The sequence below is a fragment of the Leguminivora glycinivorella genome, chromosome Z (assembly GCF_023078275.1).
Source record: "Leguminivora glycinivorella isolate SPB_JAAS2020 chromosome Z, LegGlyc_1.1, whole genome shotgun sequence".
Taxonomy (NCBI): Eukaryota; Metazoa; Arthropoda; class Insecta; order Lepidoptera; family Tortricidae; genus Leguminivora; species Leguminivora glycinivorella.
The window spans coordinates 35,382,269-35,397,380 of NC_062998.1; the positions used below are offsets into that span (position 1 = coordinate 35,382,269).

The 15,112-nt window shown below is 35.3% G+C and overlaps 1 long non-coding RNA gene across 1 annotated transcript in view; it reads left to right on the plus strand.

Moving 5' to 3' along the window:
- The window catches only part of LOC125241748, a 50,818-nt gene extending 41,685 nt beyond the window's left edge, over positions 1-9,133 (plus strand). The window contains exon 6 of the long non-coding RNA XR_007178761.1: positions 9,000-9,133. This is a non-coding gene — a long non-coding RNA (uncharacterized LOC125241748). The remainder of the gene's footprint in view (positions 1-8,999) is intronic.
- Positions 9,134-15,112: the final 5,979 nt, after the last annotated feature.

Genomic DNA, 15,112 nt, shown 5'->3' on the forward strand with positions numbered 1-15,112 from the left:
TTCAACCAGTTATTAAGTACACATTTAAAATCGTGAATCGATCGAACACGATGACTGTTATATTATGTTATGATCCCACGCAAGCCAAAATAAAAATCAGTCCAAAATTGTCGAACTTTTGTCATATCAGATACAAAAACCAATAATTAAATTTATAATCAGCTTATTATGCACAGGCTAATTAAAACCTTCTTCAAATACGAGTTGAGGACCGTTTTAATTAGCCATTAAAATTCACTACCACCTAGTCTCGAAAGTTGCTGAAAAATAATGTTTAGCGGCCCGCTATTTGGTCGCCCAGGTACATTTACACAGTGATACCAGTGCAATAAATAAACTACCCCTCAGAAACGGCTTTTTAATTTCAATAAATATACCAAAACGTTTTGTGTTAAAATTTATTTTCGTTTAAACAGAGTCATTATTTAGGTAATGGAATATGTAAAGATTTTTAATAAACTTGTAAAATATCGGCAATTTTAATACCTCGAATGGTGCAATTTTTTTATAGCACCGGCCACACCTTTGTTTACAATAATTCCGGCTAATTCAAAATAGGAATACAGGCATGTCGCAAAGGTTTACAGCTACCAGAGCCCCTAGCAATACAAGCAATTGATGTAAGAAAACCAAGATCTCCATTTTACCTTTCTTTTAAAAAATATAGTTTGAAATATACGGTAGACGCCGGTTACAACGACGCTCAAGGGACCGCTGATATTACGTCGTACTAACCGAATGTCGTACAAAACGAATTTCATTTCTTTTAATTAAAAGTAATATCTACATCTCTATAACTAAAACATTTCAATCAATAGGTTTATTTACAGGGTATTATTATCATAGTATTAATACCTTATTTTATTGTGACTTGTTTAGTTAGAAAAAGTCATTTTTAGTATGCGTGCTTGCTCATCATTTGTAGATAAAGCTAGTTTATACGCAATCGAAAAATACAAATTGGGTTCTATTTAGCTTATAAGATTGGACCCGAGGCGAACAAATTGTTAAAATTTTAAAAGCTCCTAAAAGTTACATGGCCACAATGTAATCTTGCTACTTGTTGTAGGCAAGACAGGGGGCCGTGCTCGGGTGGAAGTAGCTTTGTTTCCTCAATTTACTAGTAAAACTAAAAACGTTGTCGCTCGTCGTTGCAACCGGACTTGACGGACGGATTCTGTGTAAAATGTGTCGTGAAAGGCGAAGGCGGCTGGTCGTTAAAATCGGAGTCGTAATAAACGGATGTACTTTCATACTATCACATACGAAAACCAAATAAATACCTGTGCTTATGTCGTTGTAAGAGGTTAATTGAGTTAGACTCGGGACTAATTTTTAAAATAAAATCATTACAGATAATAATGTTGTCAATGAAAAGTAATGAATAAATCTTTATTATTAGAAAACATTAAATAATTACGTATTTTTGAACCTTTTTATGCCTAATTTTCCAAATTTTGAGAAATAAATACAGTTTCGGTTATTAACCGGTTAGAGACTATAAAAACCGGTTTTTAACAGAGGCCAAAAAGTCTCGGTTAACCGGTTTTTCGGTTAACCGGTTAACCGGTTTGCACACCCTACTTAGAACTGAATGCATATTCTAAATATGTTCTTACATACAGTGTGTAAGCATTATTCGGGCAATAAATTAAACCAGACGAGGAATTCATTTGTGTTATCAATTCATCATCACTTACCATCAGGTGTGATCGTGGTCAAACGTCTACCTATTCATACTAAAAAAAAAAAAAAAAATCATTAATTAAGAGGTGTTTTTTAAGTTAATCTTAATTTCACCCTAATTTTTTAAAGTTTCCCGGCAGCAATGTAATGTAAACCTAGTTGCGATTTGCGATGCGAGCGTTTAACGCGAATGTGTTTGCATTACATTGAGGGTCGAATTATTTTGTGTTCAATTTTAATTTCAATTCTATGTAAAAGTTATCTCATTACATTTCTTATGTACTATACTATAGAAATTCGCCCGTATTAGACACTGTATAAGTTGTAGCTGATGAAGCCAATAAAACTTGCGTGATACGAAGCCTGTCATAGCATACCTACCTCTTGTTCCGATGGAAGGTGAAATTCTATTGCGATCGAATGTAGGTAACTACATATATTATAATAGGTGTAGACAGTCATACAATCTAGGTAGGGTAAGTGTTAGCTTGCCTCCACTTACGCTAGTTTTTCATCGTTTATCTAATTAATTTTGTCATTTTTGTCAAATGGTCACAAACTATTGTACTGTACCTTTAGGAATTTAAATAAATGTAAACATAATCTACCCTCATAAGGCTCCTTATCCACTTGAATGAAAACAATACACTCCCAGACAAGAAAGCTAAAGACAGGTCGCTCAGTGAGAGATCCACTTGGTTTTGTCTTTGGTTGGTTAACCGACAAATATTATAACTGCCGGAAAATGCACAAATTATTTGTTTACGATTTTTATGTAGGTACCTAAAAGTACAGAGTATAGCATTTTTATAAATAGATACAGTTATGAATCGATGTCATCCACAATAAACCAAACTACAAAGGTTTATGCTGACTATTAAATTACATTAGAAAGAGGGCAATAAAAAATATTCAATTTTATGTTCCTTTCTAGCCCACATTTTTCTATTTAATTTGTTTTTTGGAAGAAAGTGCAGTTTGTTAAGTGAACTTTTTGGCTACATACCTGTACGTGAGAAATTCTTAAAATCTTTTTACATTTCTATTTTACCTTGATCTTTTCTAGATTTTAACCTGTAATTTATTCTAAGATGGTTAAATATTTACCCTGATAAATAAAATATATATATATATATTTTTAATTTATGAGAAAAATCTTCCATAATACTTTTAGATTTTTTTTTTTAGATATTTGGTAAATTTGATTTGTGAGACAATAATTCCTGTATTTCCTGTTCTATTTTAAATTAGCTTATAGCATCATCAATTTTCCACTATAGTATAAAAAAAATACATTAAACATTTTGTTATCCTTGATATGTACAAACCGCTTGAGAAATGCTCACTTAAGTTTAATTATAAACTTGAGGCTAGACGGTTAACCAAATTTTGCCACTAAAAAAAGCAACAAGTTTTAAATGTGTAGGGCTCAGCGGCCAATTATATTCATAAAACGCGTGCCTTCCTAAACCTTGACATTAGTAGGGGTGAAGGTTGAATTCCCATATAAAATCTGAATTTCGTGCTTTTTTTAGTCCCAAGATTTTGTTGACCGTCTGTAGATGTATGACTGCAATTGAGGAGAGCTGCCTTCGCCGCCAGTGTCGCCATCTGCTCCGAGTCTGCTCTTTACTGCGTGAAAGACATGAGTAGTGAGATGTCCCTGACATCACAAATTCTCACTACCTTGTCTTTCATGTGGACTGGGCAATTTACGACGGACGTCGGAGGTGTCTACATCACAACAAGATGGAACATTATTACATTGCGACATGAGACACTTAGTAGAAATTACAGCATAGGTAGGTACTAAACAATTCAAATATGGCGTGTAAGCCTCATACGAGTGATAAATTAAACCAGACATAGAAGTCATTAGTGTTATCATTAATTTACAGATGTTTTGAGTTACTCTTAATTTTCACCACATAATAAACATTTTCTCAGTAATGTACTGTGAACACGGTTGCCATAACAGTCAACGACAACTGTCAACGAGCATTTAACGCGAGTATGTTTGCATCGCGGGCCGAATTATTATTTATGGACACAATTTTTATTTAAATTTTAAGTAAAAGTAATCTAATTACAATTCTTGTCCTATAACCGTTAAGAGATTCGCTCGTATTAGCTTTACACACTGTATACAAAATTCGTGCCATTTTGAAGCATTTTACGAGACAAGTGTGACAGTTACGTATAAAGTTCCTCATATTTTTTTACAATAGGTACCTATATGTTTATGTTGGCTTATAAATTAATTAGATGGTACAATTAAAGAAGTTCAATTGTTATTTAATTATAATACATGTTAAAGATTCTATAGAATTATACCTTTAGAAAAAGAACTAAGGTCACGGATTCCTTTTTGGTAATTTGAACGAAAGTTTTGTGTTTTAAGAGTTAGGTAAATCAGAGCTACCGACTATATTTAAAAAAAAAAACCTGGAGGTATGAAGGTGACTCACAAATATTGCAAAAATCTTTACATTCGAGGTGCCGCTCTCGACTGTTTCCTCCTCCAAAACTTAACCTTAACGAAATTTGAGAATCTAAATATCAGTGAAATAGTCTGTGTCGAAAATTTTGTTTGTTGTCTTGCTGACCTTGCTGTTCATTCGTTCAGCGATTTTTTTTGCAGCATAATCAATTAGGCGGGTTCTTGAATTTTTTGATGAGGACTAGCGCCTTCATAAATATCAAAAACAGCTCGACATTCCCACGCCGATAAAAAAAAAATCTGTGTTGAAAAAATCTAGGGGACTTCAAAAACTAGGGAGGAAATAGTCGAAAGCATTTGTATGGAGAATCGACCCCTCCTGTTGCGCCTTAAGATAACATTTTTAGAACACTACCTTAAAAAACTGAATACCAGTGAATACGTAGGTAAGCTTAGACAAATTATGCCGTGACAAACTCTCGGCATGGGATGGCAATGAGAATAGAAAATGTGCATTCCCATTTCAAGCGCGGCTACCGATTAATAGAGCTATGCAGACCAGTGTAACTTGACATGAGTTCCATTATTCGGTTGTACATTGTACAGGTCCCGCAGTAAGCTCAAGGATGCTTGGTTTGTTGGTTTGGTTGTTACTGGCAAATAATGTTTGACTGGTACAGAATTCCTCAAGGCATAAAGTACTCTTTTTTTTTATTCGAGTAATAAAATTCAAATTTATAAAATAGATCATACTCTCGTAAGTTCCAGCGTACTTACTACAAGTACATAATTACAAATTCGAGTTTCAAATTCAAAATCGGAGAAATTGGCCTGAGACTTAAGGTTATGTGTCTGTATGCCTCTCTTTTTCTCCAACGTGAAGAAAAAGGACGGCATGTTGCCATTGTTGCCTATGATCATATTTCTATGATAAACATATGATAGTGGACTATCGGCATAACGAACTTAAGCATAAGAAAGTCATGCCAGGAAATATTGTGCATATCACACAAATAAATGGCCTAACAAGGATTCTAAGCATCGTGTTCACATGCATTGCTGCTATCTACTTGATCAAACCAGTGATGTGATCAAAGTTCTCTAGCCACTGGTTGGACAGTCTTGAAGCTCGGCAAGGTATCGGGAATAACACCAAGGTATGACACCCTCTGTTTTTGTGCCGGCGCAGCTGCATCGTCGGCAGATGCGCTCCACAATGACGCATAGGCTAACCCCGCTAACGTAATTTACAATAGCGGCATGTTTCTAACAAATGGTTTCTATTGCTAGTATTCCTAACGAAACGCGATGCGCCGCAACGCTTACTTATATGTATTACCTATAAGAACTCTTAACGTTAGTTAACTCCTACTGCAGTGGTAGAACAAAATTTATCGTTTAATAGGCTACTTGACCCTTTTTCAAAGTTCTCTTATATCATTAATTACTTTTCAATGAACCGATAATAAATATTGCCATATTTCATTATGACTTGAAAACCACAAAAAATATTATTTTTTAAAGTACCTACCTACACTTTTATTTATTTAGGCAAAAATAATATCCATGTTATTCTATAGATTATCTTTGCTTGTCGTCATTCTGCTGGAAAAAAACAATTTCTGACATTTAAGTAGGTATAAGGCACAAATGTCATTTATGAGGTTGGAATCCTAAGATGTCCTACATCGCCGACAGCGTTTTCGGTGTCAAAATTTAAATAAAATCACTTAATAATTTTTAGTCAAAAATACGTAGTCATCATGCACTTTTAATACCTCAATCCTATAAATATTGATTTCTTAAGTCAAATTCAAAACAATCATTTATTGTGCCAATTTTGATATGTCTAGCTTAGCCTATAATTTTCACTGTCACCTATGTCATATGACTGAGTACTAAAAATGAAACTTACCCGGTTTCTATTTCTACACCTACCTATCTACTAGTTGGATGTTTTTTTGCTTACAAATAATAAACATAAATCATTTGAATACCTATTATTAGTTTATGAAGTCTTTATTAAACATAATTTCGTGTGTAATGAATGTATATGATTATGCTATTTTATTTTATAATTTCTCTCTAAAAATAATTGTACCGGTGAAGGCTTATTATCAAAAAATTGCCAAAAATAAATAATAGCAATTTATAATCACTAAGGCATAACAGCAATTTAAGTAAACGTTGCAGATTCATTAAATACAAAAATTATTTCGATGTGATGTAGATTTTCAAAGAAATTGTCACTTAATTTTAGGTAATTTCTGAAAAAAATTGATTTCACCTTAGCCTCGTTTACTCTTTTTTAAAACCTTATAATAAAAATGTAGTCTGAGAAGTTAGTAGTACAGGGTATACGAATTATAAATTTACCTGTTTTAGTAATCAAAATTGTCCAAATTTTACACGTGCTTTAGAGAAAAATTCATAATTAATTTAGTGACTTGGTTTTCAAAAATCCAGTCTTATAAAAATCAAGTCAATCAAAAGATGCTCTAACTGAAATTTGAATTAAATAAATCTATTGGATAACGGAAAGTATAGTATTTCACCGACAAACTACCAATTTTACATTATTTTGACGTTTTTTTTGAAAGCAGCCTTAACCCTGGGTTAGGTGGTTGGCGCAAGTGGGCCTTAATGATTAATTGTTAATGTGACATGTAATGTAATTTTTTTTAATTTTGTGTAATATTATGCGACTTTTGATATATGTATGTGTAAGGTAATTTGTTCGTTTAATAAAACTATATTAACATTGTTGTTATTAGCACATTGGTTTGTGTTTAGGTGATCTCTAAAAACAGGAAGTTCGAAGCGAACGGCGAGAAAGGTTGTGTTTTAAATGGACATGCGTTTCGAATTTCCTTTTCGTACGTGTACCATATTTTTCAATACATATGGCTCTTTGAAATTTCAACACGAAAAGAAAATAAATGTACCCACTACTTTGCGAGCTAGTGAAAAAATAAAGCACCATATGTAATGAAAAAAATATAACATTAAATGTAAAAAACATAAAAATGCTTATAGCTAATATCGACATAATTATGGTTTTATGAGGGTATGGTAGCCACATATTTTCAACCTAGGTCACTTTCTCTGATTAATAATGGGTCTCATTAACTCATTACGAGTCATTAGACAAAGATTAGAATGCGAAAAATTAAAACCGACGAAATGGACATTGGCTTGCTTTATCCATAAAGAATCAAGAAATCAAGTGAAGAGACTTGTATATTGTCCACAAAAACACAATAGGCACCTTCTGTTTGGAATTAATTAAGTATACATATTTGGAAATGTTTACCCGAATCCTTTTTCATTGATTTATATATTCCTTTTTTATTTTAATCTGTTACACACTACACTCAAATTAATGCTTTTTCAGTGTCCATTTCAGGCACGACCAATGTGGCCCTGCCATCAAAGTCGGTTTGTTATAGGTCACGACGCAGCTATCACAGCCAGCTTTGATGAGCATGGCCTCATTCGTAACAGCTCTCTTGACTCAAACTTGCAACTATATTGATGGAACTGTACCAATTTTCTCGGGCCTAGCCTGTCAAAGCGGCGGTGAAATGTCTACCCGTCTTCATATCACAGCCACTTTGATGTGGTCGGTTTACGGAGACCAGGTCAACGCTACAGTCTACCAGGTGTGAAGCCAGACCTTGGCCCATTCGTCAAAATGGTTGTGTCGTGTAGTAGTTTCATATCACAGCCATTTTTGACGAGTTGGGCTGGGGTAGGTACTACGGTACGGTACGAACGCGTTAATTGAAGCGGTTGGGCGACTTAATGCTCACAAAGTGGTTGTAATTATGCGATTACCTGCCATATCACAGCCAGCTTTGATGAGCGGTGAGTCGTTTCCTTTCTCCAGTCCGTCGGCGACGTCGTCATCTGAAGAAAGAACACAGGGGCGCATCAGTCGCCAGCAATGTGGTTGTGACATGGTTATTCAGCACATATCACAGCCAGCTTTGTTGACTTCTGTGCTGTCAACAATCATCAGCATCGATCTTAAATATGTGTGCTTACCTACCTATTCCTTTTGTGACTGTAACTTGTTTTTTATTTCGCACGTGTTCACTTAAAAACAACTTTTAAACCTGAGTATCCGGTTGACGTCTACTAAGAGTTCAATAGAAATGTTGTCGTCTTACCATATGCATGTACTTACCTATCTACAATATACTCTGCGTAGGATGTCAATCGGACCGAGGTCTCAAATTAAATACCTATCAAAGTAACAAAGTATCTAGAACAATGACACGATTCAGATGCACTTCTCAACCAGATTTTTTCCCTTTTCCTACCCTACTATCAAAATCATCCTATAAAAAATAGTGAAGTAAATCTTGAGTCGATTACTTATCCATGATGTTCCGTTCCAGTGGCGGATCTTTGTTTCTCCGACCAAATTGTTTATTCTTCTCTCTACTTAGGTGTCTATAATATACCAATTTATTTTTCGTGTTTTATATTAAGTTTTAAACTGTATTTTCCTTTGTGTGTGTACGCTCCATATAATTAATGTGTAAAGGTGCAAAAAAATATGAATATAGCCAGCACTCATTGTCGTAAAAAATAAATACTGAGTAAAAAAATTTAACTTTCCCGATTTTTACACATTCAGCCGATGTTTCAAGGACGGTGTCTTTCCCGAGACCACGGGGACAACGCGCTTCTTGAAACGTTGGAGGTTACTATAAAAAGTTATTCAAGTCCTATTAATTATAAGTCCTATTTGAAATTTTAAGAAAAAGCTGGTTATTTCTACGACATTGATTGACTGTGTTATTTCCGTGTTTTTTCCCGACTCTGGGCAAGACTTTCTAACATGTTTCTTTTTTTTAATTTACAGGTCGGAGATGTCTCACCGAAAAAGCACATTTACCCTAAGGTTAAGATACCTACTTATCGAACTACATTTCCATGAATGTGATATTATGCAAGTAATCTAAAGTCAAAAGAAATAAATAAAATATTAAATACCAACTTGTGTGTTTTAATTGGGCAATTGGGAAGGAGTGGGGACAATTGGCACCAAGTTACTGAAGCCTTAATAAAACTTTACAGAGTGTTCTTTGCTTTAAACAACGCCATAAATTGAAACAAAAAGGTCCTTATTTAAAGAAAACAACAAAGTTTAAAAGTTGCAGAAGTACTAATTGTGTGGGTGAGAAAGTTGATCCGTGCGTGTTTTGTTTTTTTACAAGTTATAATGGAATATACATATAAATAACCTCTTTAGTTGCTTGCTACTTGATCATAATTAAGGGTCCTTAGCAGTTAGTATCGCAAGTGCTGCTCGTAGTAGGTGCATAATTATGACGTGTAATGGGATTTCCTACTTTAAAGCAGAGTGTACAATCAGCATCAACACTAGCGGACCACCAAAAGTTTAGTAAATAAATCTGTACTACTTCAAGTACCTAGAAACAGTGGCCACAGTTGAGTTTTGACCGCCATGTAGTACCGTCAACGATTGTTACTTCAGCTAGACCATCTCTTCTTCTTCGACCATATGTACGTACTTAATGCATGGTATCGTCCGCCCGTATCATAGTGTATTATTCTATATATAGACTAGAAATACATATTACCTTTTAGCTTAACGGCTACATGTAGACATGGCTGAAGTGTAATTTATTCCGCTACTTTTACTTATTGCTACTTACTACACAGCTGGTAAATCATCCTCATCACTAGATTCACCCACTTATTATCAGTTTTAAATCAGAAAATTTTACTATATTCAAGGTCAAATTACTTTATCCACTAGTGGACAAAATGCGTTTTTACCCGCTGGCATTAAAGGATAAAACACGTGTTTCCGAGCTAGTGAGGGGAAAACCAAATACACCTGGGTGTCTTGACTAAATACTACGATGATACGAGTCACATCATTCGCAATTAGTGGCAGCGTGTGCTACGCACTACGAACATACGATGAAAATCAAGAACGATAGAAAATGGCTACCAAGAAAAATCGTAGAAGCGTAGGATTACATGGGTTTCCCCGATTAGAAAATCTGTTTAATTGAATCGTCAAATTGTCGCTTTTTCAAAGAAATATTTCAACTTCGGTATCATTATACGAGTATACAAAATTACATTATTAACGCTTATCCAGGCATAGTACGATTTTATCGACCACATATGCGAAAATAGAATTTCGATTTTCGTATTCCAATTAATGCTTCAAATTAGATATCATCTTAGGGAAATGACGATTGTTCTCAAAGGGGGATCAATCGGAAATCGTCCTGGACAAAGGTTCAAAGGTATGTTGCATAGTACTCTTCACGCGCAAGTAACGCAAGCTAACATAAGTATTCGTGTTTCTGATCATAAGTAACGTGCATCGCCCATACAAGTACATGTATCTATAAAAATCAAATAAAAACTGATTAAAGACTATAATATAATGTATTTCAAAATATTGTATAGGTACTTTAACAGCAATGGAGATATAAATCAATATGCTTTTAGAAATTATGGATACTAGCTGCTGAAAGGTAAGCAAAACAACAATAACTGGAAAGGCCTAGCCAGGATGAAAAACATACACCGTCCAGAACTATTTAGGTACCTAAATGAAAAGTAAAAATGTGTCGGAAAGACAGAAGCTGCGTAAAGTAACGTGGCTTTTTCCATACATTATGTATTTAAGTTTCTGATTCAGATTTTCTATGCACGATTCTCATGCTGGCTAGACGTCCAGGGTTAATAATCAAGTTTTAGGTACGAACCAAAAAACATTGTTAAAAAAATTTATAAAAAGGTTAACAGCCTAGAACAAACTCTATATATATCTAACCGTACCTTATAACAAAAGAGAACAAAAATAAGTAGGTACATAAGAACAGTAGTCAGATTAAGTTATAACTAGGAGCGATATGGAGAGCCTCGCCGGTGCAAATGTTATTTTAAATTTCAAACTTCTATGAAATCTTGACGATAACTTTATTCTGAACGTTAGATAATGTCGTTTCTCATTTAGTATGGAAAGGCGTTTGTGGATATATCAAGGCATTAAACAAAGAAATGGGCACGAGCATATAAAACTACAGGCGTAGACAATAACAGGCAGCAATTATGAAATAAGTAGTACCTATATAGTATTACATACTTTACGTAAAAAATGCATCAACATTTGGAAACATGATGATCTATCTATGATCAGCGTCACTGAATGCACGATGTGACAAACATGTGACCTGAGAGATGTTATCTACCGGCCGAAGTGCGTTGCGTACCTACCTATATTATTTTCCTGTTCCGCGGAGACTGAAACGCCAACTTTGTATAGCGTACCGACGTTGTCCGCAAGCAGATGAGAAATAAACGCTAAAGCTGGACTTCCCAGCAAAGCGGCTCCGGCGTCACTAACGCAGCGACACTGACGCGGCAACAGAGCGATAGTACTATGCAGTATGTAAATGTATGAACTTACTTCCCGCGTCCGCGAACCTGCGTCTGTTACCGCTGCGACACTGAAGCAGCGGCTCTGACGCTGCGGCCATTGCGATAGAGCCGCTTTGCTCGGAAGTCCACCTTAAAGGACTGTTGCATCAACGTCACGCAACGCTACAGAAGTCTATGGAAATTCCGATACAAGAAATTTAGTGAACGCTTTTATTCGGTCACAGATGGTTTGGTGCAACTGACCCTAAAATGATAGGACATATAATTATTGTTTCCGATTTGAGATCAATTTCAATGTTTCCTACTCGTATGTGCATTATATGATAAGACGTAGTCAATTAGTCATAATATACTTTATTCAATAACAATAGCACTGTTTGAACATTTGAGTTTAGGTACAGGAGTTTCTCATCAGTGCGTTTTCACATTATCCGATCCGATATCGGATGTAGAACCGATATCCCATACATTCGAACGATAAATAAATTGGCCATCTTGGATTTTTTTCATTGAAATCCTTCCTACATCCGATATCGGATCGGATAGTGTGAAAACGGACTTACTTGAAACTCCTGTTTTTAAGTTCCTAGGTTAGGTTTCACAAATATCATCCTTGTAATCTACATTTAAATAAGGATATGTTCAAAAAAATATTTATTTATTGACAATATGTACTTAGCAAAACAATGCTCACAGAAATGATATTTTTTATTGTAGTTAAATAATGAAAGTCCGTCCTAGCAGGCTCTTTATAAATATAATCACATTTTACATATATTTAAGTGGAGAAAACGCTTATACATATTGTGATAGCAATCTTTAAATGGGTACAGCATAACGCGTTTTAACAGAAATCAATATAATACCTCCTAATCATTCAACAACTTATACTAGTATTCCATTATGATGAAACCTGTTACGAAATAGCTACAATTAAATATTTACACAAATACAAAGAGAGCTATTTTTGAACCACGTTTGGGTTTCGAGTCTTTTGAAGAAGAGGATCTGTTACAACTAGAATCCAAAGCACTCCTACACAGTAACGCCAGTCTTTGAAAACAAGTGAATGTATAATTTTGTAAGGAAAAGGAAATGTGAATATGAATATCGATGTGCCATCGTTGAGATTCATCCTATACAGAAAGGTACCATCGTCAACGCGAAACCCGTTCTAGGTAAGTACCTAGAAAAACTCCATCTATATGTACAATTAGATTCATGCATGAATTTCAAGAATATTGGTAATCGAATCTTCTATCTACAAATGATTCTAAAAGATCTGGCAGGCAAGCATGGTCGCGCGATAAAAGATAAAACATCAGGCCGTCCCTATTGCACTATTCGTAAGTGCGACAGGGACGGCCTGATGTTTTATCATTTATCGCGCGACCATGCTTATACGCCTGATGTCTATATCTGAGGATTGTACAGTATTACAGAAACTTACAAATGAAAAAATAAATTGCCCGCTGCAAGAATTTAGACGCTGCCGTATAAAAATTATTTGTAGTTCATGTAGATATCAAACCTATTTTCCTCCGTAATAAGTTGGTTAAGTGTTTAATTTAAAAGGCAATTTACATACAAGTTTTAAACTTAAACATCTTTACAAAATATTGCGGATAAAAATCACCAAATTAATTTCGTTTGTTGAGCGTAATCATTGATGAAATATCGCGTATTTTTCATGCATGAAGTCAATCCGTATTCATACCTCGTTTACATCGTCGGTGACTGTACGGTCACGGACTAATTGTTGATCCACTTCTAGCTCATTTTATACTGGACATATGATTGTTAAGCATAGTTACGCTTTGGCGTGTCCAGTATAAAATTACCTAGACTAGACCTAGTCTGTAACTGTACACGGCGGTACCCATTTGCACACCTACGGGCCGATTTTTGAGTCTCACGCGTTCGAATTCAGAAAATTGTCACTGAAAATAATAAGCAAGTCACCGTTTTCAACCGGTATTTTAGTGACAAAATCCCGTATGCGAGATTCAAAAATCGGCCTCCTTAACCGTTTTAGCATTACAGCAATCAATTATCTATTTAACAAGACAAATAAACAAGATAAGCACATATGACATCATAAGCTCCATTTACTAAATGCCTAATTACCTTATGTTGTAAAGGGTGGCTTTATGGTCGGTACTGGGAAGTAGTAGTATTTTTTATTTTAATGTAATGCATATTTTAAACCTATTTTGTGCCTGAAAAAATACATCTCTTTTACATAGTGATCAATATTCAGATAATTATGAAACTGTACACACATTCTAAGAGTACTCAAAACTTAGAAGAAGGTGTACGTCTATCTTCCAAGAAACATGCATAATGTAAGATTAGCATAATAATAAATGAGATACATATAATGTAGGGCGCGCCTGCATGAACACATCACATCGACTACAGTACGATTAACACTAGTTTACGATCCGGGTTTTATATCTCGCTCGCACTTATGCGATCCCGACAAGAGCCGAAGCCGAAGGGTAAAAGCCGAATCGTTAACTGGTTTTACTCGCACTGTACGCAGCATGTTGGTCCATTTACGCGGTGCGAGAACTCGCGAGCAAGTTTCATTTTTTATCACACGTCACCCGCGTGCTGAATTGAACGTAACCTCAACAGTCCACAATTTCTAAAATAGCATTCAAGTTCGCGCAACGTGTAAATGGACCCTTACTTTACAAGCTGGCGTAAGCTCATCCCTCAATTTTATAATTTTTAACTAACCTTCGCAGAAGAGTCCTTATGCTACATGTGTACTAAGGCCAAAATTTATCTTTGAATTTCAGAGATTTCATTGACTTGAAGCATAACGACCTTCTTGAACAGCCACGTTTTCTTTAAATACAACTTTCGATAAATTTTGCCAATTGTTTAATTTGTTAAACTATCTAATTTTGACGCCCTCGCGACTACCTACTTACAATACTACAAGATAAAATTGATATTTCGTAGTTTATTTATAATGAAGGCCTCACATTAAAGCAAAAAGGGATTTATCGTACTTAGAGGTCGAATATCTCAGGTCTCTCATCCCTGAGGCGCTGCGGCGCAAGCGCGTCGCTTAACAATATTCTAGTGCACTACTTATATCTACTTTTGGCTATCCATCATAGAATGGCCTCTTATATTTCACCTTCAATGAGGACTAATGTCTATTGAAAATGACTTACAGCGTAACGAACTAGCCACGACATTGGTCGTAGGTAACAGCGGCGAGCGGCGACCATAGGAGCGAACGAAAGGTCCAACTTATGGCCGCCGCTCGCCATTTTCGCCTTAGACCAATGTCGTGGCCGGGCCGTAACTGGTTTTCACGTTATCCGATCCGATATCGAATGTAGGACCGATATCCCATACATTTAGGCCGCCATTGATTTTTGCCTTTGAAAATCCTTCCGACCGATATCGGATCGCATAATGTGAAAACGCACTAAGGCCCTTTCTGTGTTGGAGAGCCACATTGAAGTCATAGACGGTAAATGCTGTACATTTTGCCTTCGTTGATTATATGACTAATATAATTTA